Source organism: Mobula birostris, chromosome 9 (assembly GCF_030028105.1).
Source record: "Mobula birostris isolate sMobBir1 chromosome 9, sMobBir1.hap1, whole genome shotgun sequence".
NCBI classification, from domain to species: domain Eukaryota; kingdom Metazoa; phylum Chordata; class Chondrichthyes; order Myliobatiformes; family Myliobatidae; genus Mobula; species Mobula birostris.
Genome location: NC_092378.1, coordinates 157,644,982 through 157,665,509, shown reverse-complemented (window position 1 = coordinate 157,665,509; position 20,528 = coordinate 157,644,982). Strand labels below are relative to the sequence as shown.

General features: G+C 53.3%; 1 protein-coding gene across 3 annotated transcripts in view; it reads left to right on the top strand.

Annotated features, from left to right (window-relative positions):
* The window catches only part of LOC140203253 (netrin-1-like), a 416,761-nt gene that overhangs the window by 13,339 nt on the left and 382,894 nt on the right, over positions 1–20,528 (top strand). The window lies entirely within an intron of this gene.

Sequence of the window (20,528 nt, the reverse complement as noted above, 5' to 3'; positions counted from 1 at the left end):
CTCTGTCCCATCTCCCAGGGTAAACACCAACCCAACACTAACCCATCATCCAGTTCATTCCTGTTTCCATGAAGTGGCTAACAGACAGACAGTGATTGTCAGGCAGTGGCACTCCCGGTGCCTGTGGGATGGGGAGGGGGTTTCAGTAGGTGCCTGTGGGATCGAGGAGAGGGGGTTTCAGTAGTGCCTGTGGGATGGGGGGAGGGCGGTTTCAGTAGGCGCCTGAGGGATCGGGGAGGTGGGGTTTCAGTAGGTGCCTGTGGGATGGATGGGGGGGGGGTTCAGTAGGTGCCTGTGGGATCGGGGAGGTGGGGTTTCAGTAGGTGCCTGTGGGATCCGGGAGAGGGGGTTTCTGTAGGTGCCTGTGGGATGGGGGGAGGGGGGGTTTCAGTAGCTGCCTGTGGGATGGGGGGAGGGGGGTTTCAGTAGGTCACTGTGGGATGGGGGGAGGGGGGTTTCAGTAGTTGCCTGTGGGATCGGGGGGGGGCGGTTTCAGTAGGTGCCTGTGGGATCAGGGAGAGGGGGTTCCAGTAGGTGCCTGTGGGATGGTGGGGAGGGGGATTTCAGTAGGTGCCTGTGGGATCGGGGAGGTGGGGTTTCAGTAGGTGCCTGTGGGATCAGGGAGGGGGGGTTTCAGTAGGTGCCTGTGGGATCGGGGAGGGGGGATTTCAGTAGGTGCCTGTGGGATCGGGGAGGGTGGGTTTCAGTAGGTGCCTGTGGGATCGGGGAGGGGGATTTCAGTAGGTGCCTGTGGGATCGGGGAGGTGGGGTTTCAGTAGGTGCCTGCGGGATGGGGGGGGGGGTTTCAGTAGGTGCCTGTGGGATGGGGGAAGGGGGGTTTCAGTAGGTGCCTGTGGGATGGTGGGGAGGGGGATTTCAGTAGGTGCCTGTGGGATCAGGGAGGTGGGGTTTCAGTAGGTGCCTGTGGGATCGGGGAGGCGGGGTTTCAGTAGGTGCCTGTGGGGTCGGGGAAGGGGGTTTCAGTAGGTGCCTGTGGGATGGTGGGGAGGGGGTTTCAGTAGGTGCCTGTGGGGTCAGGGAGGGGGGTTTCAGTAGGTGCCTGTGGGATGGTGGGGAGGGGGTTTCAGTAGGTGCCTGTGGGGTCAGGGAGGGGGGTTTCAGTAGGTGCCTGTGGGATCAGGGAGGTGGGGTTTCAGTAGGTGCCTGTGGGATGGGGGGGGGTTTCAGTAGGTGCCTGTGGGATCGGGGGGGGGGGTTTCAGTAGGTGCCTGTGGGACCGGGGAGAGGGGGTTTCAGTAGGTGCCTGTGGGATGGTGGGGAAGGAGTTTCAGTAGGTGCATGTGGGATCAAGGAGGGTGGTTTCAGTAGGTGCCTGTGGGATCGGGGAGGGTGGGTTTCAGTAGGTGCCTGTGGGATCGGGGAGGGGGATTTCAGTAGGTGCCTGTGGGATCGGGGAGGTGGGGTTTCAGTAGGTGCCTGCGGGATGGGGGGAGGGGGGTTTCAGTAGGTGCCTGTGGGATGGGGGAAGGGGGGTTTCAGTAGGTGCCTGTGGGATGGTGGGGAGGGGGATTTCAGTAGGTGCCTGTGGGATCAGGGAGGTGGGGTTTCAGTAGGTGCCTGTGGGATCGGGGAGGGGGGGTTTCAGTAGGTGCCTGTGGGATCGGGGAAGGGGGTTTCAGTAGGTGCCTGTGGGATGGTGGGGAGGGGGTTTCAGTAGGTGCCTGTGGGGTCAGGGAGGGGGGTTTCAGTAGGTGCCTGTGGGGTCAGGGAGGGGGGTTTCAGTAGGTGCCTGTGGGATGGGGGGGGGTTTCAGTAGGTGCCTGTGTGATCGGGGGGGGGGGGTTTCAGTAGGTGCCTGTGGGACCGGGGAGAGGGGGTTTCAGTAGGTGCCTGTGGGATGGTGGGGAAGGAGTTTCAGTAGGTGCATGTGGGATCAAGGAGGGTGGTTTCAGTAGGTGCCTGTGGGATTGGGGAGGGGGGGTTTCAGTAGGTGCCTGTGGGATGGTGGGGAGGGGGATTCAGTAGGTGCCTGTGGGGTCAGGGAGGGGGGTTTAAGTAGGTACCTGTGGGATCAGGGAGGTGGGGTTTCAGTAGGTGCCTGTGGGATGGGGGGGGGGGGTTTCAGTAGGTGCCTGTGCGATGGGGGGAGGGGGGTTTCAGTAGGTGCCTGTGGGATCAGGGAGAGGGGGTTTCAGTAGGTGCCTGTGGGATCAAGGAGGGGGGTTTCAGTAGGTGCCTGTGGGATCGGGGAGGGGGGATTTCAGTAGGTGCCTGTGGGATCGGGGAGGGTGGGTTTCAGTAGGTGCCTGTGGGATCGGAGAGGGGGGTTTCAGTAGGTGCCTGTGGGATGGGGTGAGGGGGGTTTCAGTAGGTGCCTGTGGGATGGGGGGGGGTTCAGTAGGTGCCTGTGGGATGGGGGGAGGGGGGTTTCAGTAGGTGCCTGTGGGATCGGCGGGGGGGAGACGCGGTTTCAGTAGGTGCCTGTGGGATCGGGGAGAGGGGGTTCCAGTAGGTGCCTGTGGGATGGTGGGGAGGGGGATTTCAGTAGGTGCCTGTGGGATCGGGGAGGTGGGGTTTCAGTAGGTGCCTGCGGGATGGGGGGAGGGGGGTTTCAGTAGGTGCCTGTGGGATGGGGGAAGGGGGGTTTCAGTAGGTGCCTGTGGGATGGTGGGGAGGGGGATTTCAGTAGGTGCCTGTGGGATCAGGGAGGTGGGGTTTCAGTAGGTGCCTGTGGGATCGGGGAGGGGGGGTTTCAGTAGCTGCCTGTGGGATCGGGGAAGGGGGTTTCAGTAGGTGCCTGTGGGATGGTGGGGAGGGGGTTTCAGTAGGTGCCTGTGGGGTCAGGGAGGGGGGTTTCAGTAGGTGCCTGTGGGATGGTGGGGAGGGGGTTTCAGTAGGTGCCTGTGGGGTCAGGGAGGGGGGTTTCAGTAGGTGCCTGTGGGATCAGGGAGGTGGGGTTTCAGTAGGTGCCTGTGGGATGGGGGGGGGTTTCAGTAGGTGCCTGTGGGATCGTGGGGGGGGTTTCAGTAGGTGCCTGTGGGACCGGGGAGGGGGGTTTCAGTAGGTGCCTGTGGGATGGTGGGGAAGGGGTTTCAGTAGGTGCATGTGGGATCAAGGAGGGTGGTTTCAGTAGGTGCCTGTGGGATTGGGGAGGGGGGGTTTCAGTAGGTGCCTGTGGAATCGGGGAGGGGTGTTTCAGTAGGTGCCTGTGGGATGGTGGGGAGGGGGTTTCAGTAGGTGCCTGTGGGGTCAGGGAGGGGGGTTTCAGTAGGTGCCTGTGGGATCGGGGAGGGGGGGTTTCAGTTGGTGCCTGTGGGATCGGGGAGGTGGGGTTTCAGTAGGTGCCTGTGGGATGGGGGGGGGTTTCAGTAGGTGCCTGTGGGATCGGGGAGGGGGGTTTCAGTAGGTGCCTGTGGGATGGTGGGGAGGGGGTTTCAGTAGGTGCCTGTGGGATCAAGGAGGGGGGTTTCAGTAGGTGCCTGTGGGATCAGGGAGGGGGGGTTTCAGTAGGTGCCTGTGGGATCGGGGAGGGGGGATTTCAGTAGGTGCCTGTGGGATCGGGGAGGGTGGGTTTCAGTAGGTGCCTGTGGGATCGGGGAGGGGGGTTTCAGTAGGTGCCTGTGGGATGGGGGGTGGGGGGTTTCAGTAGGTGCCTGTGGGATGGGGGGGGGGTTCAGTAGGTGCCTGTGGGATGGGGGGAGGGGGTTTTCAGTAGGTGCCTGTGGGATCGGGGGGGGGGGACGGTTTCAGTAGGTGCCTGTGGGATCAGGGAGAGGGGGTTCCAGTAGGTGCCTGTGCGATGGTGGGGAGCGGGATTTCAGTAGGTGCCTGTGGGATCGGGGAGGTGGGGTTTCAGTAGGTGCCTGTGGGATGGGGGGAGGGGGGTTTCAGTAGGTGCCTGTGGGATGGGGGAAGGGGGGTTTCAGTAGGTGCCTGTGGGATGGGGGGGGTTTCAGTAGGTGCCTGTGGGATGGGGGGGAGGGGAGTTTCAGTAGGTGCCTGTGGGATTCGGGGGGGGCGGTTTCAGTAGGTGCCTGTGGGATCGGGGAGAGGGGGTTTCAGTAGGTGCCTGTGGGATGGTGGGGAGGGGGATTTCAGTAGGTGCCTGTGGGATCAAGGAGGTGGGGTTTCAGTAGGTGCCTGTGGGATCGGGGAGGGGGGGTTTCAGTAGGTGCCTGTGGGATCGGGGAGGGGGGTTTCAGTAGGTGCCTGTGGGATGGGGGGAGGGGGGTTTCAGTAGGTGCCTGTGGGAACGGGCGGGGGGTTTCAGTAGGTGCCTGTGGGATCAGGGAGAGGGGGTTTCAGTAGGTGCCCGTGGGATCAAGGAGGGGGGTTTCAGTCGGTGCCTGTGGGATCGGGGAGGGGGGGTTTCAGTAGGTGCCTGTGGGATCGGGGAGGGGGGTTTCAGTAGGTGCCTGTGGGATGGTGGGGAGGGGGTTTCAGTAGGTGCCTGTGGGGTCAGGGAGGGGTGTTTCAGTAGGTGCCTGTGGGATCGGGGAGGGGGGGTTTCAGTAGGTGCCTGTGGGATCGGGGAGGTGGGGTTTCAGTAGGTGCCTGTGGGATGGGGGGGGGGTTTCAGTAGGTGCCTGTGGGATCGGGGAGGGGGGTTTCAGTAGGTGCCTGTGGGATGGTGGGGAGGGGGTTTCAGTAGGTGCCTGTGGGATCAAGGAGGGGGGTTTCAGTAGGTGCCTGTGGGATCAGGGAGGGGGGGTTTCAGTAGGTGCCTGTGGGATCGGGGAGGGGGGATTTCAGTAGGTGCCTGTGGGATCGGGGAGGGTGGGTTTCAGTAGGTGCCTGTGGGATCGGGGAGGGGGGTTTCAGTAGGTGCCTGTGGGATGGGGGGTGGGGGGTTTCAGTAGGTGCCTGTGGGATGGGGGGGGGGTTCAGTAGGTGCCTGTGGGATGGGGGGAGGGGGTTTTCAGTAGGTGCCTGTGGGATCGGGGGGGGGGACGGTTTCAGTAGGTGCCTGTGGGATCAGGGAGAGGGGGTTCCAGTAGGTGCCTGTGCGATGGTGGGGAGCGGGATTTCAGTAGGTGCCTGTGGGATCGGGGAGGTGGGGTTTCAGTAGGTGCCTGTGGGATGGGGGGAGGGGGGTTTCAGTAGGTGCCTGTGGGATGGGGGAAGGGGGGTTTCAGTAGGTGCCTGTGGGATGGGGGAGGGGGGTTTCAGTAGGTGCCTGTGGGATGGGGGGGGTTTCAGTAGGTGCCTGTGGGATGGGGGGGAGGGGGGTTTCAGTAGGTGCCTGTGGGATTCGGGGGGGGCGGTTTCAGTAAGTGCCTGTGGGATCGGGGAGAGGGGGTTTCAGTAGGTGCCTGTGGGATGGTGGGGAGGGGGATTTCAGTAGGTGCCTGTGGGATCAAGGAGGTGGGGTTTCAGTAGGTGCCTGTGGGATCGGGGAGGGGGGGTTTCAGTAGGTGCCTGTGGGATCGGGGAGGGGGGTTTCAGTAGGTGCCTGTGGGATGGTGGCGAGGGGGTTTCAGCAGGTGCCTGTGGGTCAGGGAGGGGGGTTTCAGTAGGTGCCTGTGGGATCAGGGAGGTGGGGTTTCAGTAGGTGCCTGTGGGATGTGGGGGGGGGTTTCAGTAGGTGCCTGTGGGATGGGGAAAGGGGGGTTTCAGTAGGTGCCTGTGTGATCGGGGGGGGGTTTCAGTAGGTGCCTGTGGGATCAGGGAGAGGGGGTTTCAGTAGGTGCCTGTGGGATGGTGGCGAGGGGGTTTCAGTAGGTGCCTGTGGGATCGGGGAGGGGGGGTTTCAGTAGGTGCCTCTGGGATCGGGGAGCGGGGTTTCAGTAGGTGCCTGTGGGATGGTGGGGAGGGCGTTTCAGTAGGTGCCTGTGGGGTCAGGGAGGGGGGTTTCAGTTGGTGCCTGTGGGATCGGGGAGGGGGGGTTTCAGTAGGTGCCTGTGGGATCGGGGAGGTGGGGTTTCAGTAGGTGCCTGTGGGATGAGGCGGGGTTTCAGTAGGTGCCTGTGGGATCGGGGAGGGGGGATTTCAGTAGGTGCCTGTGGGATTGGGGAGGGTGGGTTTCAGTAGGTGCCTGTGGGATCGGAGAGGGGGGTTTCAGTAGGTGCCTGTGGGATGGGGGGAGGGGGGTTTCAGTAGGTGCCTGTGGGATGGGGGAGGTTCAGTAGGTGCCTGTGGGATGGGGGGAGGGGGGTTTCAGTAGGTGCCTGTTGGATCGGGGGGGGGCGGTTTCAGTAGGTGCCTGTGGAATCAGGGAGAGGGGGTTCCAGTAGGTGCCTGTGGGATGGTGGGGAGGGGGATTTCAGTAGGCGCCTGTGGGATCGGGGAGGTGGGGTTTCAGTAGGTGCCTGCGGGATGGGGGGAGGGGGGTTTCAGTAGGTGCCTGTGGGATGGGGGGGGTGTTTCAGTAGGTGCCTGTGGGATCGGGGAGAGGGGGTTTCAGTAGGTGCCTGTGGGATGGTGGGGAGGGGGATTTCAGTAGGTGCCTGTGGGATCAGGGAGGTGGGGTTTCAGTAGGTGCCTGTGGGATCGGGGAGGGGTGGTTTCAGTAGGTGCCTGTGGGATCGGGGAGGTGGGGTTTCAGTAGGTGCCTGTGGGATGGGGGGGGGTTTCAGTAGGTGCCTGTGGGATCGGGGAGGGGGGTTTCAGTAGGTGCCTGTGGGATGGTGGGGAGGCGGTTTCAGTAGGTGCCTGTGGGATCAAGGAGGGGGGTTTCAGTAGGTGCCTGTGGGATCAGGGAGGGGGGGGTTTCAGTAGGTGCCTGTGGGATCGGGGAGCGGGGATTTCAGTAGGTGCCTGTGGGATCGGGGAGGGTGGGTTTCAGTAGGTGCCTGTGGGATCGGGGAGGGGGGTTTCAGTAGGTGCCTGTGGGATGGGGGGGGTTCAGTAGGTGCCTGTGGGATGGGGGGAGGTGGGTTTCAGTAGGTGCCTGTGGGATCGGGGGGGGCGGTTTCAGTAGGTGCCTGTGGAATCAGGGAGATGGGGTTCCAGTAGGTGCCTGTCGGATGGTGGGGAGGGGGATTTCAGTAGGTGCCTGTGGGATCGGGGAGGTGGGGTTTCAGTAGGTGCCTGCGGGATAGGGTGAGGGGGGTTTCAGTAGGTGCCTGTGGGATGGTGGAAGGGGGGTTTCAGCAGGTGCCTGTGGGATGGGGGGGGGGTTTCAGTAGGTGCCTGTGGGATCGGGGGGTGGGGTTTCAGTAGGTGCCTGTGGGATCGGGGAGAGGGGTTTCAGTAGGTGCCTGTGGGATGGTGGGGAGGGGGATTTCAGTAGGTGCCTGTGGGATCAGGGAGGTGGGGTTTCAGTAGGTGCCTGTGGGATCGGGGAGGGGTGGTTTCAGTAGGTGCCTGTGGGGTCAGGGAGGGGGGTTTCAGTAGGTGCCTGTGGGATGGGGGGAGGGGGGTTTCAGTAGGTGCCTGTGGGATGGGGGGAGGGGGGTTTCAGTAGGTGCCTGTGGGATCGTGGGGGGGGGTTTCAGTAGGTGCCTGTGGGATCAAGGAGGGGTGTTTCAGTAGGTGCCTGTGGGATCGGGGAGGGGGGGTTTCAGTAGGTGCCTGTGGGATCGGGGAGGGGGGGTTTCAGTAGGTGCCTGTGGGATCGGGGAGGTGGGGTTTCAGTAGGTGCCTGTGGGATGAGGCGGGGTTTCAGTAGGTGCCTGTGGGATCGGGGAGGGGGGATTTCAGTAGGTGCCTGTGGGATTGGGGAGGGTGGGTTTCAGTAGGTGCCTGTGGGATCGGAGAGGGGGGTTTCAGTAGGTGCCTGTGGGATGGGGGGAGGGGGGTTTCAGTAGGTGCCTGTGGGATGGGGGAGGTTCAGTAGGTGCCTGTGGGATGGGGGGAGGGGGGTTTCAGTAGGTGCCTGTGGGATCGGGGGGGGGCGGTTTCAGTAGGTGCCTGTGGAATCAGGGAGAGGGGGTTCCAGTAGGTGCCTGTGGGATGGTGGGGAGGGGGATTTCAGTAGGCGCCTGTGGGATCGGGGAGGTGGGGTTTCAGTAGGTGCCTGCGGGATGGGGGGAGGGGGGTTTCAGTAGGTGCCTGTGGGATGGGGGGGGTGTTTCAGTAGGTGCCTGTGGGATCGGGGAGAGGGGGTTTCAGTAGGTGCCTGTGGGATGGTGGGGAGGGGGATTTCAGTAGGTGCCTGTGGGATCAGGGAGGTGGGGTTTCAGTAGGTGCCTGTGGGATCGGGGAGGGGTGGTTTCAGTAGGTGCCTGTGGGATCGGGGAGGTGGGGTTTCAGTAGGTGCCTGTGGGATGGGGGGGGGTTTCAGTAGGTGCCTGTGGGATCGGGGAGGGGGGTTTCAGTAGGTGCCTGTGGGATGGTGGGGAGGCGGTTTCAGTAGGTGCCTGTGGGATCAAGGAGGGGGGTTTCAGTAGGTGCCTGTGGGATCAGGGAGGGGGGGGTTTCAGTAGGTGCCTGTGGGATCGGGGAGCGGGGATTTCAGTGGGTGCCTGTGGGATCGGGGAGGGTGGGTTTCAGTAGGTGCCTGTGGGATCGGGGAGGGGGGTTTCAGTAGGTGCCTGTGGGATGGGGGGGGTTCAGTAGGTGCCTGTGGGATGGGGGGAGGTGGGTTTCAGTAGGTGCCTGTGGGATCGGGGGGGGCGGTTTCAGTAGGTGCCTGTGGAATCAGGGAGATGGGGTTCCAGTAGGTGCCTGTCGGATGGTGGGGAGGGGGATTTCAGTAGGTGCCTGTGGGATCGGGGAGGTGGGGTTTCAGTAGGTGCCTGCGGGATAGGGTGAGGGGGGTTTCAGTAGGTGCCTGTGGGATGGTGGAAGGGGGGTTTCAGCAGGTGCCTGTGGGATGGGGGGGGGGTTTCAGTAGGTGCCTGTGGGATCGGGGGGTGGGGTTTCAGTAGGTGCCTGTGGGATCGGGGAGAGGGGGTTTCAGTAGGTGCCTGTGGGATGGTGGGGAGGGGGATTTCAGTAGGTGCCTGTGGGATCAGGGAGGTGGGGTTTCAGTAGGTGCCTGTGGGATCGGGGAGGGGTGGTTTCAGTAGGTGCCTGTGGGGTCAGGGAGGGGGGTTTCAGTAGGTGCCTGTGGGATGGGGGGAGGGGGGTTTCAGTAGGTGCCTGTGGGATCGGGGGGGGGGGTTTCAGTAGGTGCCTGTGGGATCAGGGAGAGGGGGTTTCAGTAGGTGCCCGTGGGATCAAGGAGGGGTGTTTCAGTAGGTGCCTGTGGGATCGGGGAGGGGGGGTTTCAGTAGGTGCCTGTGGGATCGGGGAGGGGGGTTTCAGTAGGTGCCTGTGGGATGGTGGGGAGGGGGTTTCAGTAGGTGCCTGTGGGATCAAGGAGGGGGGTTTCAGTAGGTGCCTGTGGGATCAGGGAGGGGGGGTTTCAGTAGGTGCCTGTGGGATCGGGGAGGGGGGATTTCAGTAGGTGCCTGTGGGATCGGGGAGGGTGGGTTTCAGTAGGTGCCTGTGGGATCGGGGAGGGGGGTTTCAGTAGGTGCCTGTGGGATGGGGGGAGGTGGGGTTTCAGTAGGTGCCTGTGGGATGGGGGTCGGGTTTCAGTAGGTGCCTGTGGGATGGGGGAAGGGGGGTTTTAGTAGTTGCCTGTGGGATCAGGGAGAGGGGCTTCCAGTAGGTGCCTGTGGGATGGTGGGGAGGGGGTTTCAGTAGGTGCCTGTGGGATCAAGGAGGGGGGTTTCAGTAGGTGCCTGTGGGATCGGGGAGGGGGGGTTTCAGTAGGTGCCTGTGGGATTGGCGAGAGGGGGTTTCAGTAGGTGCCTGTGGGATGGGGGGAGCGGGGTTTCAGTAGGTGCCTGTGGGATTGGGGAGAGGGGGTTTCAGTAGGTGCCTGTGGGATCGGGGAAGGGGGTTTCAGTAGGTGCCTGTGGGATGGGGGTGGGGTTTCAGTAGGTGCCTGTGGGGTCAGGGAGGGGAGAGGAGGGGAGAGGATTTTCAGTCGGTGCCTGTGGGATCTGGGAGGGGGGGTTTCAGTAGGTGCCTGTGGGATCAAGGAGGGGGGGTTTCAGTAGGTGCCTGTGGGATCGGGGAGAGGGGGTTTCAGTAGGTGCCTGTGGGATCAGGGAGGGGGGGTTTCAGTAGGTGCCTGTGGGATGGGGGAGGTGGGGTTTCAGTAGGTGCCTGTGGGATCGGGGAGGGGGGTTTCAGTAGGTGCCTGTGGGATGGGGTTGGGGTTTCAATAGGTGCCGGTGGGATCGGGGAGAGGGGGTTTCAGTAGGTGCCTGTGGGATGGGGGAAGGGGGGTTTTAGTAGGTGCCTGTGGGATAGGGGTGGGATTTCAATAGGTGCCTGTGGGGTCAGGGAGGGGAGAGGAGGGGAGGGGATTTTCAGTAGGTGCCTGTGGGATCGGGGAGGGGGGGTTTCAGTAGGTGCCTGTGGGATGGGGTTGGGGTTTCAATAGGTGCCTGTGGGATCGGGGAGAGGGGGTTTCAGTAGGTGCCTGTGGGATCGGGGAGAGGTGGTTTCAGTAGGTGCCTGTGGGGTCAGGGAGGGGAGAGGAGGGGAGGGGATTTTCAGTAGGTGCCTGTGGGATCAGGGAGAGGGGGTTTCAGTAGGTGCCTGTGGGATCAAGGAGGGGGGTTTCAGTAGGTGCCTTTGGGATCGGGGAGGGGAGGGGAGTGGTTTCAGTAGGTGCCTGAGGGGTCAGGGAGGGGAGGGGAGGGGGGTTTCAGTAGGTGCCTGGTAATGTTCTGCCTGAGAGAGCAGCCACAGTGTAGCTCCCACCCAGAGGTGGAGTCAGTGCTTTGAGTGACAGCATCAGACTGATCAGCCCTCCAGAATCTGCTGAAAAGCATCAAACATTCAAGAATTATTTCAACTTTAATGTGCCTGTGAAAGTTTGAAGCACCATTGGTGGCAGGAAGTAGTGTAGAGGGAAGGAGGAAGTTTATTTGGGACATGGAGGATGTGAATGGGAAATAGGGACATGTGGGGTCAATGTGGTCTATGGCCTCTCTACTGGAGTCAAGAAATAGTTTATAGAGAATGAGGAATAGCAAAGCTTTGAGAAGAGAATAGATTTGAGAGTCTGAAACCAATTAGACTGTGCAAATGAAGAGGCTGCTGGAAAGATTAATCTTCATGGTTAGGAATGTGGAGTACAGAGAGAAGGAAGCGAAGCCTTGGCCATCTAGGTTAACACTAAGACCATAAAATATAGGAGCAGAATTAGGGTATTTGGCCTATCGAGTTTGCTCTGCCATTTCATCAAGACTGGTCCAATTTTCCTCTCAGCCCCAATCTTCTGCCTTCTCTCTGTACCCCTTCATGGCCTGAATCAAGAATCTGTCAACCTCTACCTTAAATATACAGAAAGACTTGACCTCCACAGCTGCCTGTGGCAGGTTTCTTCACTTTTTGGCTGAAGAAATTCCTCTTCCTCTCCATTCTAAAAGGATGCCCCTCTATTCTGAGGCAGTGTATTCTGGTCTTGGACTCTCCCACCATAGGAAACATCCTCCCCACATCCACTCTATCAAGGCCTTTCACCATTCAATAGGTTTCAATGAGGCCGCCCCTCATTCTTCTGAATTCTAGTGAATACAGGCCCAGGGGCATCAAACCCTCTTCATATGAAAAGTCATTCAGTCCTGGAATCATTTTTGTGAACTTCTTTTGAACCCTCCGGCGTCAGCACATCCTTTCTCAGATAACGGGCACAAAACTGCTCATAATACTCCAATTGAGGCCTCACCAGTGCTTTATAAGGTCTCAGCATTACATCCTTGCTTTTTATATTCTATCTTGAAATTAATGCTAATGTTGCATTTGCCTTCCTCACCGCAGACCTAACCTGTGAATTATGCTTTAGGGAATCCGTACATGGACTCCCAAATCCCTTTGCACCTCAGTTTTTTTGTATTTTCTTTCCATTTAGAAAATAGTCTACACTTTCCTTTCTTCTACCAAAGTGGATGACCATACACTTCCTGACACTGTATTCCATCTAAAACTTTGTCCATTTTCCTAATTATATGGCCTTCTATAGCCTCCCTACTTCCTCAAAACCACCTGCCCACCACCAATCTTCATATCACCTGCAAACTTTGCAACAAAGCCTCATTTTGATCATCCAAATCATTGACACATAACGTAAAAACAGTCAGTCCCAACACAGACCATTGTGGAACACCACTAGTCACCGGCAACCAATCAGAAAAGGCTCCCTTTATTGCCACTCTTTGCACCTGTCAATCAGCCACTGCTTTATCCATGCTAGAATTTTCCTTGTAATACTATGAGCTCATAGATTGTTAAGCAGCCTCATGTGTGACACCCTATCAAGGGCTTTCTGTAAATCCAAGTACACAACATCAACAGATTCTCCTTTGTCTTTCTTCAAAGAATTCCAAAAGATTTGTATGTTAAGGTTTTCCTTTGAGGACACCATACTGACAACAGCCTATTTTATCATGTACCTCCATGTATACCCTGAGACCTTATCCTTTAATAATAAACTCCAACATCTTCCCAACCACTGAGATCAGATTAACTGGCCTATAGTTTCCTTTCTTCTGGCTCTCTCCTTTCTTGAATATTGGAGTGACATTTGCAACTTTCCAGTCTTCTCGATCCATTCCAAAATCTAGTAATTCTTAAAAGATCATTACTAATGCTTCAGCTACCTCTTTCAGAACCCTGGGGTGTACATCATCTAGTCCAGGTGACTTATCTACCTTCAGACCTCCCAGTTTTCCAAGAATCTCTCCCTCAATGTCAAAAAAAATCAAGGAGTTGATCATGGATTACAAGAGGAATAGAGACAGGCTAGCGCTTATTGACATCAATGGGACTGTAGTTAGGAGGCTGAGTAGATTCTCACCTGGAATTGTACATACCAGTTGTGGTGATGAAAAGCACAACAGTGCCCCTTTCACCTCAGACAGCAGAAAAAGTTTGGCATGAGTCCCCAAATCCTCAGGACCATCAAGAGCATCCTCACCGGCTGTGTTATTGCCTGGTACGGAAGTGTACTACCCTTAATTGCAGGGCACTGCAGAGAGTGGTGTGGACAGCTTAGCGCATTGGTGGGTGTGAACTTTCCTCTATTCAGGACATTTACAGCAGTAGGTGTGTAAGAAGGACCCTGACGATCATCAAGGACTCCGGCCACCCCAACCACAGACTAGTTCAGCTGCTTCCATCTGGCAAACGGTACTGCATTAAGGCCAGGACCAACAGGCTATGGGACAACTTCTCTCACCAAGTCATCAGGTTTAGCAATACCCATTGATCTGATCGCATGTCTGACTGTATCTCACTTTTTTAATACACAGTATTTCTGTTTTTCCGCCTGTTTTTAAATTTATTCAATATACATATACTGTAATTGATTTACTTGTTTATTTATTATTATTATTATTTGTATTTTATTATTTTTCTCTTCTAGATTATGTATTGCATTGAAATGCTACTGTTAAGTTAACCAATTTCATGTCACATGCTGGTGATAATAAACCTGATTCTGATTCTAATTCTGAAGAAACTTTTGGTATCCTCTTTAATATTATTGGCTAGCTTATTTTCGTATTTCATCTTTAACTTCTTAATTACTTTTTTAGTTATGTTCTCTTGGTTTTTAAAAGCTTCCCAATCCTCTAACTTCCCACTAAGTTTTGCTCTATTATATGCCCTCCCTTTGGCTTTTATGTTGGTTTTGACTTCTCTTGTTAGCTACGGTTGTGTCATCTTTCCTTTAAAATACTTCTTCCTCTTTGGGATGTATATATCCTGTGCCTTCCGAATTACTTCCAGAAACTCCAGTCATTGTTGCTGTGCCATCATCCCTGCCAGTGTGCTTTTCCAACCAATTTTGGCCCACTCCTCCGTCATGCCTCTGTAATTCTCTTTTCTCCATTGTACTAGGGAGTCATTCCATAGTCCTATAACAGTGGGATAGAAGCTGTCCCTGAGGCTGGTGGTACACACTTTCAGACTTTTTTTGTCTTTTGCTCAATGTGGGTGGGGGGGGAGAAGAGAGAATATCTATGGTGTGTGGAGTCTGAGGTTATACTGGCTGCTTTACTAAGCTGGGGAGAAGTGTAGACAGTGTGCTCGGAAGGGAGACTGGTTTCCATGATGTGCTAAGCTGTGTCCACAACTCACTAGAGTTCCTTGTGGTCTTGAGCAAAGCAGTTGTCATACCAAGCAACACATACAAAATGTTGGAGGAACTCAGTAGGCCAGGCAGCATCTATGGATTTCCAGCATCTGCAGATTTTCTTGTGTTCAGGAGTTGACGTACCAAGCTGTAATGCTTTTTACGGTGGGTTGGTAAAACTTGCTAATGGTTGATGTGACATACTTGATAGAGACGTGACATATCTCTTTAGCCTCCTGGGGAATTAAAGGCACTGGTGAGCTTTCTTGGCCATGGTATGTATGGGCTTGGATCAGGACAGGCCATTGGCGATGCTCACTCCTAGGAACTTAAAGCTCTCAACCCTCTCAACCTCACATCTTTGAAGGCAGGAGGAGCATGTGCAATGCCCCCTTCTTGATGTCAATGACCAGATCTTTTGTTTTTCTGGCAATGAGGGGTGATTTGCAATGTAAAGGTACCCACTCTGGTGGATATCATTACCTCACTCTGTGACGTACATTAGAGAAGTTCCAGGCACAGAGGTTCCCAACCTGGAGTTCATGGACCCCTTGGCTAATGGCAGGGGTTTATGGCAATAACACGTTTGGGAACCCCTGCTTCAGGGGGATTTAGGTGCTTTACAATGTAATGATATTTACTCTGGTGGCAAGAGCAGGAAGGCAAATTATTTGATAGTTGAGACATGAGGAGAAATCATAAGGTCAAACATAGTGAGACAGGAGTGTACTTGTCCCCTAGGTATGAAGGTAACCATGCAGGTTGAGTCATTGGTTAAGAGAGAATAGGACCAGCAATGTAGTATCAGGGATGCCTTACAGCAGTTGCATAGCCCCTATAAAACCACACCCTTAGTAGTGTGTTCACTGTTTGTCTCCTCTGAGCAAGGATATTCATGTTCTGGAGGGAGTCCTGCAAAGGTTTACAGACTAACTCCTGGGATAGGAGCACTGATGAAAGAAGAAAACTCATTAGAGTTTAGACAAAAGAAAGGGAAGCTCATTGACATTTAGAAAATCCTGACAGGACACTTCAGATCAGATGATAGAAGAAGGTTCCCGATGGTGGGGAAATCTGGAATCAGGGATCATAGCCAGAGGGTTGGGACTTGAGTTCACTCTGAGAGTGGTAAAACTGTGGAATTCTTTATTAAAGCATGCAAGTGAGGAAAATATTTTATGCATTTTCAAAAAATCAGATATAGTCCTAAGGACTGAAGTAACAAAGGAATTATATGAGAAGGAGGTACGGAATTTTGATGAGCAGCCAGGATAGTATTGACTGGCAGACCAAACTGGAAGGAGTGAGTGGCCTCCCTCTACTCCAAAGATTGTCCTTAGACACCTGGGTTTGAAGGGAGAAGCCATGAGCTTGTGTTCCTTTGGAAAGAGTAGACTGGAGGGTAATGTGCTGGCAGTGTTGGGAATTTTAGGATTTAATGGGACAATGGGAATTCCAGGGCTCTTAACGTGAGATTCAGGCTATTCACTGAAACCAGGAACAACTATTTATACAAAGGCTTCAGTAACTGAGGTCCCAAAAAGTGAACTTGGTTGTGATTGGTTCACCATGGTAACCAATGTAAAGAGGAATGTTGGGTAAAAAAAAACCTTGTACTTCTATAAAATTATTGACAACTTCAGGAACTCCCAAAGCACTTTGCCACCAATGAGGGAGAAATGTATCAACTAAATAGAGCACAATAAAATTCCTGCAATGACAATATCTTGTTTTGCCGGAGGCAACAGAGGCTTCCCAACTGTTTTCAATCTGTTATATCCTAATTCTGTGCTATCCACACATTCCACCATTTCTCAATTGCTACTTTGGCATTAATACAAAGCCATTAATGTATATGATGAAAGGTCAGTGGCCCCAGAATCTTGGAGGTTTTTGCAGTTGCCAAGAGGGCAACAACTTCAGCCATAGTCTTTGTACAGGTCTAAAGAACTGAAATGTCCACCTTAAAAACAAACTTTCCCATACATCTCCTTTGAAATGATCCCTCTCACCTTAAACGGATGTTTTCTAGTACTTGCCATCTCTGTTGTGGGATAAAGGTTCCGGCTCAGTTTTGCAGGACTGATTGTGTGGAGTTATACCTTCTTCTTGTGATTGTCCAAGTTTCTTGATTCTGGATTCCTCCCACTTCTGAAAAGATGTACAAGTACTCCAGTTAACTTGCCCCTGTGAACTGCCCATTACGTGCAAGTGAGAGGTAGGATCTGGAGAAGTCATGGGAATGTGAGGAGGGTAAAAAATAAAAATGGTCTAGGATTACTATAAATGGGACTTAATGTTGGCACCAACTTGGTTGGCCTAAGAATTGTTTGTGTGTAACTCAATATTCCTCAACCCAACTGAAATAAACAAACTGTTTCTGAATCTTAGAAGATAACAAGACAGAACATTACAGGTTCATCAGCTCATGATATTGTACCAACCTTTAAACCTACTCCAAGATCAATGTACCCCTTCCCACCCACATAGCCCTCCATTTTTCTCTCATCCATATCACTATGAGTCTCTTAGATGTCCCTAATATACCTGCCTCCACTAGCAACCCAGGCAGCACATTCCACTCACCCAACACTCTCTTATGTTAAAAAGCCTATATCTGACATCCTCCCCAGTGCTCTCCTCCAATCACCTGAGAGTTATGCCCTTGTGTATTAGCCATTTCTGCCCTGAGAAAAAGACACATACATAAAGTGCTGGAGGGACTCTGCAAGTCAGGCAGGAGCCATGAAAACGAACAAACAATCTCTGTCTATCCACTTCATCTTGCCTCTTATCATCTTGTACATCTCTATAAGGTCACCTCTCATTCTCCTTCGTCCAAAGAGAAAGGTCTAAGCTCAGTCAATCTATCTTCATAAGACTTGAGTCTACCAGGGGATCAGCTGTCCTGGATTGGCTGTTATGTAATGAACTGGAGGCAATTGGAGAGCTTCAGGTTAAAGAACCCTGAGGAGGCAGTGATCACAATATGAATGAGTTCAACATGAAATTTGATGGGAGAAAGTAAAGTCTGATGTTGCAGTATTTCAGTGGAGTAAAGGAAGTTACAGTGGTATGAGAGAGGAGTTGGTCAAAGTAAATTGGAAAGAGGTACTGACAACAGAGCACCAATGGTGTGAGTTTCTGTAAATATGAGGAAGGTGCAGGGTAGGTAAATTCCAAGAACAAAGAAATACTCAAATGCCAAAATAGTACAACTGTGGCTAATGTAAAGACTAATGTAAAAGCAAAAGGCAGGGCATACAACAAAGCAAAAAATTAGCAGGAAGATAGAGGATTGGGGAGCTTGTAAAAACCTACAGAGGGCAACTGAAAGAATCATTAGGAGGGAAAAGACGAAATATGAAATCAAACTGGCAAACAATATCAAAGTGGATAGTAAAAGTTACTATTACAAGGGAGAAAGTGCTCAAGAAGCTGAAATACCTAAAGGTACATAAGTCACCTGGACCAGATGAACTGCACCTGAAGGTTCTGAAAGAGGCAGTACTAGAGATTGTGGAGACATTAATAATGATCTTTCAAAAATCATTGGACTCTGTCATGGTGTCAGAGGACTGGAAAATTGCAAAAGTCACTCCACTCTTTAAGAAAGGAGGAAGGTAGCAGAAAGGAAACTATAGACCAGTTAACCTGACCTCAGTGGTTGGGAAGATGTAAAGGATGATAAGGATGGAGTACTTGGTTTATAGGACAAAATAGGACAATGTTAGCATGGTTTCTTTGAGGGAAAATCTTACCTGATGAACCTGTTGGAATTCTTTGAGGAGATTACAAGCAGGATAGATCAAGAGGATGCAGTGGATGTTATATATTTGGACTTTCAGAAGGCCTTTGACAAGGTGCCACACATGAAGCTGCTAACCAAGTTAAGAGCCCATTGAAAGTTACTGGTGTGATTGGACCATTGGCTGATTGGGAGGAGGAAGGGAGTGAAAATAAAAGGATCCTATTCTGATTGGCTGCCAGTGACTAGTGGTGTTCCACAGGGGTCGGTGTTAGGACTGCTTCTTTTTATTCTGTACATCAATGATTTAGATAATGGAATAGCCACACACATCAAAGTTGCTGGTGAACGCAGCAGGCCAGGCAGCATCTCTAGGAAGAGGTACAGTCGACGTTTCGGGCTGAGACGCTTCGTCAGGACTAACTGAAGGAAGAGTTAGTAAGAGATTTGAAAGTGGGAGGGGCAGGGGGGATCCAAAATGATAGGAGAAGACAGGAGGGGAAGGGACGGAGTCAAGAGCTGGACAGGTGATTGGCAAAAGGGATATGAGAGGGTCATGGGATAGGAGGCCTAGGGAGAAAGAAAAGGGGGAGTGGGGGAAACCCAGAGGATGGGCAAGGGGTATAGTGAGAGGGACAGAGGGAGAAAAAGGAGAGAGAGAAAAAGAATCTGTGTATATAAATAAATAATGGAATAGATGGCTTTGTTGCCAAGTGTGCAGATAATATGAAGATTGGTGGAGGGCTGCAGAAGGACTTAGACAGATCAACAGAATGGGCAAGAAGGTGTCAAATGATATACAATGCTGGAAAATGCATGGTCATGCACTCTGGTAGAAGAAATAAATGTGAAGACTATTTTCCCAATGGGGAGAAAATCCAAACAATCTGATATGCAAAGTTTGCAGGTAGAATCAGTGGTGAGGAAGGCAAATGCAATGTTAGCATTCATTTCAAGAGGTCTAGGATACAAGAGCAGGGATGTGACGCTGAGGCTTTATAAGTCACTGGTGAGGCCTCACCTTGAGAGTTGTGAAAAGTTCTGGGCTCTTCATCTCAGAAAAGATGTGCTGGCATTGGTTCAGGAGAGGTTGACAAGGATGATTCTGAGAATGAAAGGATTATCATACGAGGAATGTTTGGTGGCTCTGGGTCTGTACTGGCTGGAATTTAGAAGAATGAGGGGGGAATCTCATTGAAACCTTTTGAATGTTGAAAGCCCTAGGCAGAGTAGATGTGGAAAGGATGTTTCCCATGGTGGGGGAGTCTAGGACAAGAAGGCACAGCCTCCGGATAGAGGGGCATCCACTTTAAACAGAGATGCAGAGAAATTCTTTAGCCAGAGGATGGTGAATTTGTGGAACTTGTTAACACAGGCAGCTGTGGAGGCCAGGTTGTTTGGTGTATTTAAGGCAGAGATTGATAGGTTCTTGATTGGACTTGGCATCAAAGGTTATGGGGCTGGGGATTGGGGCTGAGGAGGGGAATGAATGAATGGTGGAGCAGACTTGATGGGCCAGATGGCCTAATTCTGCTCCTCTGTTTTATGGTTCATGGTCTCATCCAGGCAGCATCCTGGTAAATCTGCTCTGCTCCCTCTCTAAAGCTGCTACATCCTTCCTACAATGAGGAAACTAGAACCGAGCGTAAACGTTTGAGTGTGGTCTAATCAGGGTTTTATAGAGTTACAATACCTTGTAGCATTTGAACTTAATCCTTGGACTAATGAAGGTGAACACATTACATGCCTTCCTTAAGCATTCTTGGCAGCAACAGCATCAAAGTGTCCTGTTGGTTTGTGACTAGCATTGTGCCTCAGTAGGAAACAGTCTTATTTAGCACCCCAGCTGAGAAGTGACTTGTCCATTCAACCTTTCCAGCTTGCCATCCATGTTAGTGGATTCAGGTATCCCCCACAGAGAGGAGGTCCACAGTGTTGTACACTGAAGGTCTGACCTCCTCCAGCAGGAATGCAACCTCCATCTATCTACCAGGAGTTTGCAACATTTCCCTAACTGTTCCTTTGGGATGATGGGGTTAAGAATGCTTGCCCATCCTCCATGGATCAACAGATTCTGTGATTGTGGACACGTGATCATCGTATCACTACCCAGAGAGTGTTTGATGAGACTCCATTAGAGTAGCTTTAATCTGCATCATGCTGAGTGCCGTCTCTGTCTTGGCAATGTTTCATGTGGAATTTATACAAAGAAAAGCTGTTCCTTCTCTGTGGCAAGAATAAATCCCAGTCCCCGTGCTAAACACTCCACCTGGCCTTGCACCGTACCGCAAAAATACCTGACTGGCTGTCAGTTTTTGAGGTCACGACAAGCCCTTAGAAAGACCAGACATTCTCACCTCTCACTTTACATCCCTCAGTGGGACATTTTGCATACCTTTCATTCGATGCCTTGCAGGAAAAAGATGCTCGATTTAGTGTGAAATGAGGAATCATTGTGTCTTGCTGGGGGCGTTGGTTGTTTGTGTCCTTGGACGGGGTGCTGGCAGTGAGCCGTGGCAGGCTGGTGAATGCCTTACTCACCAGGACTTTGAACAGCTGCCTGCACCAGGTGCAGTCTGTCAGAGCAGCAGGCAGGGCGAGTGCGCTCTCACACACTAATACAAAGGGGCAGAGGGTGGGGATGGGGGTGGGGGCATCGACTGGGCTAATGCCACGGCAAGTCGCGGAAGATTTTTCAAGTGCTGGTGGCATATGCCATCCAATTGAGATGATAATGAAGGCGTATTTAAAGGATGGAGTTTGCTGAATATCTCCCGAGTTTCTCAGTTAGTTCAACCC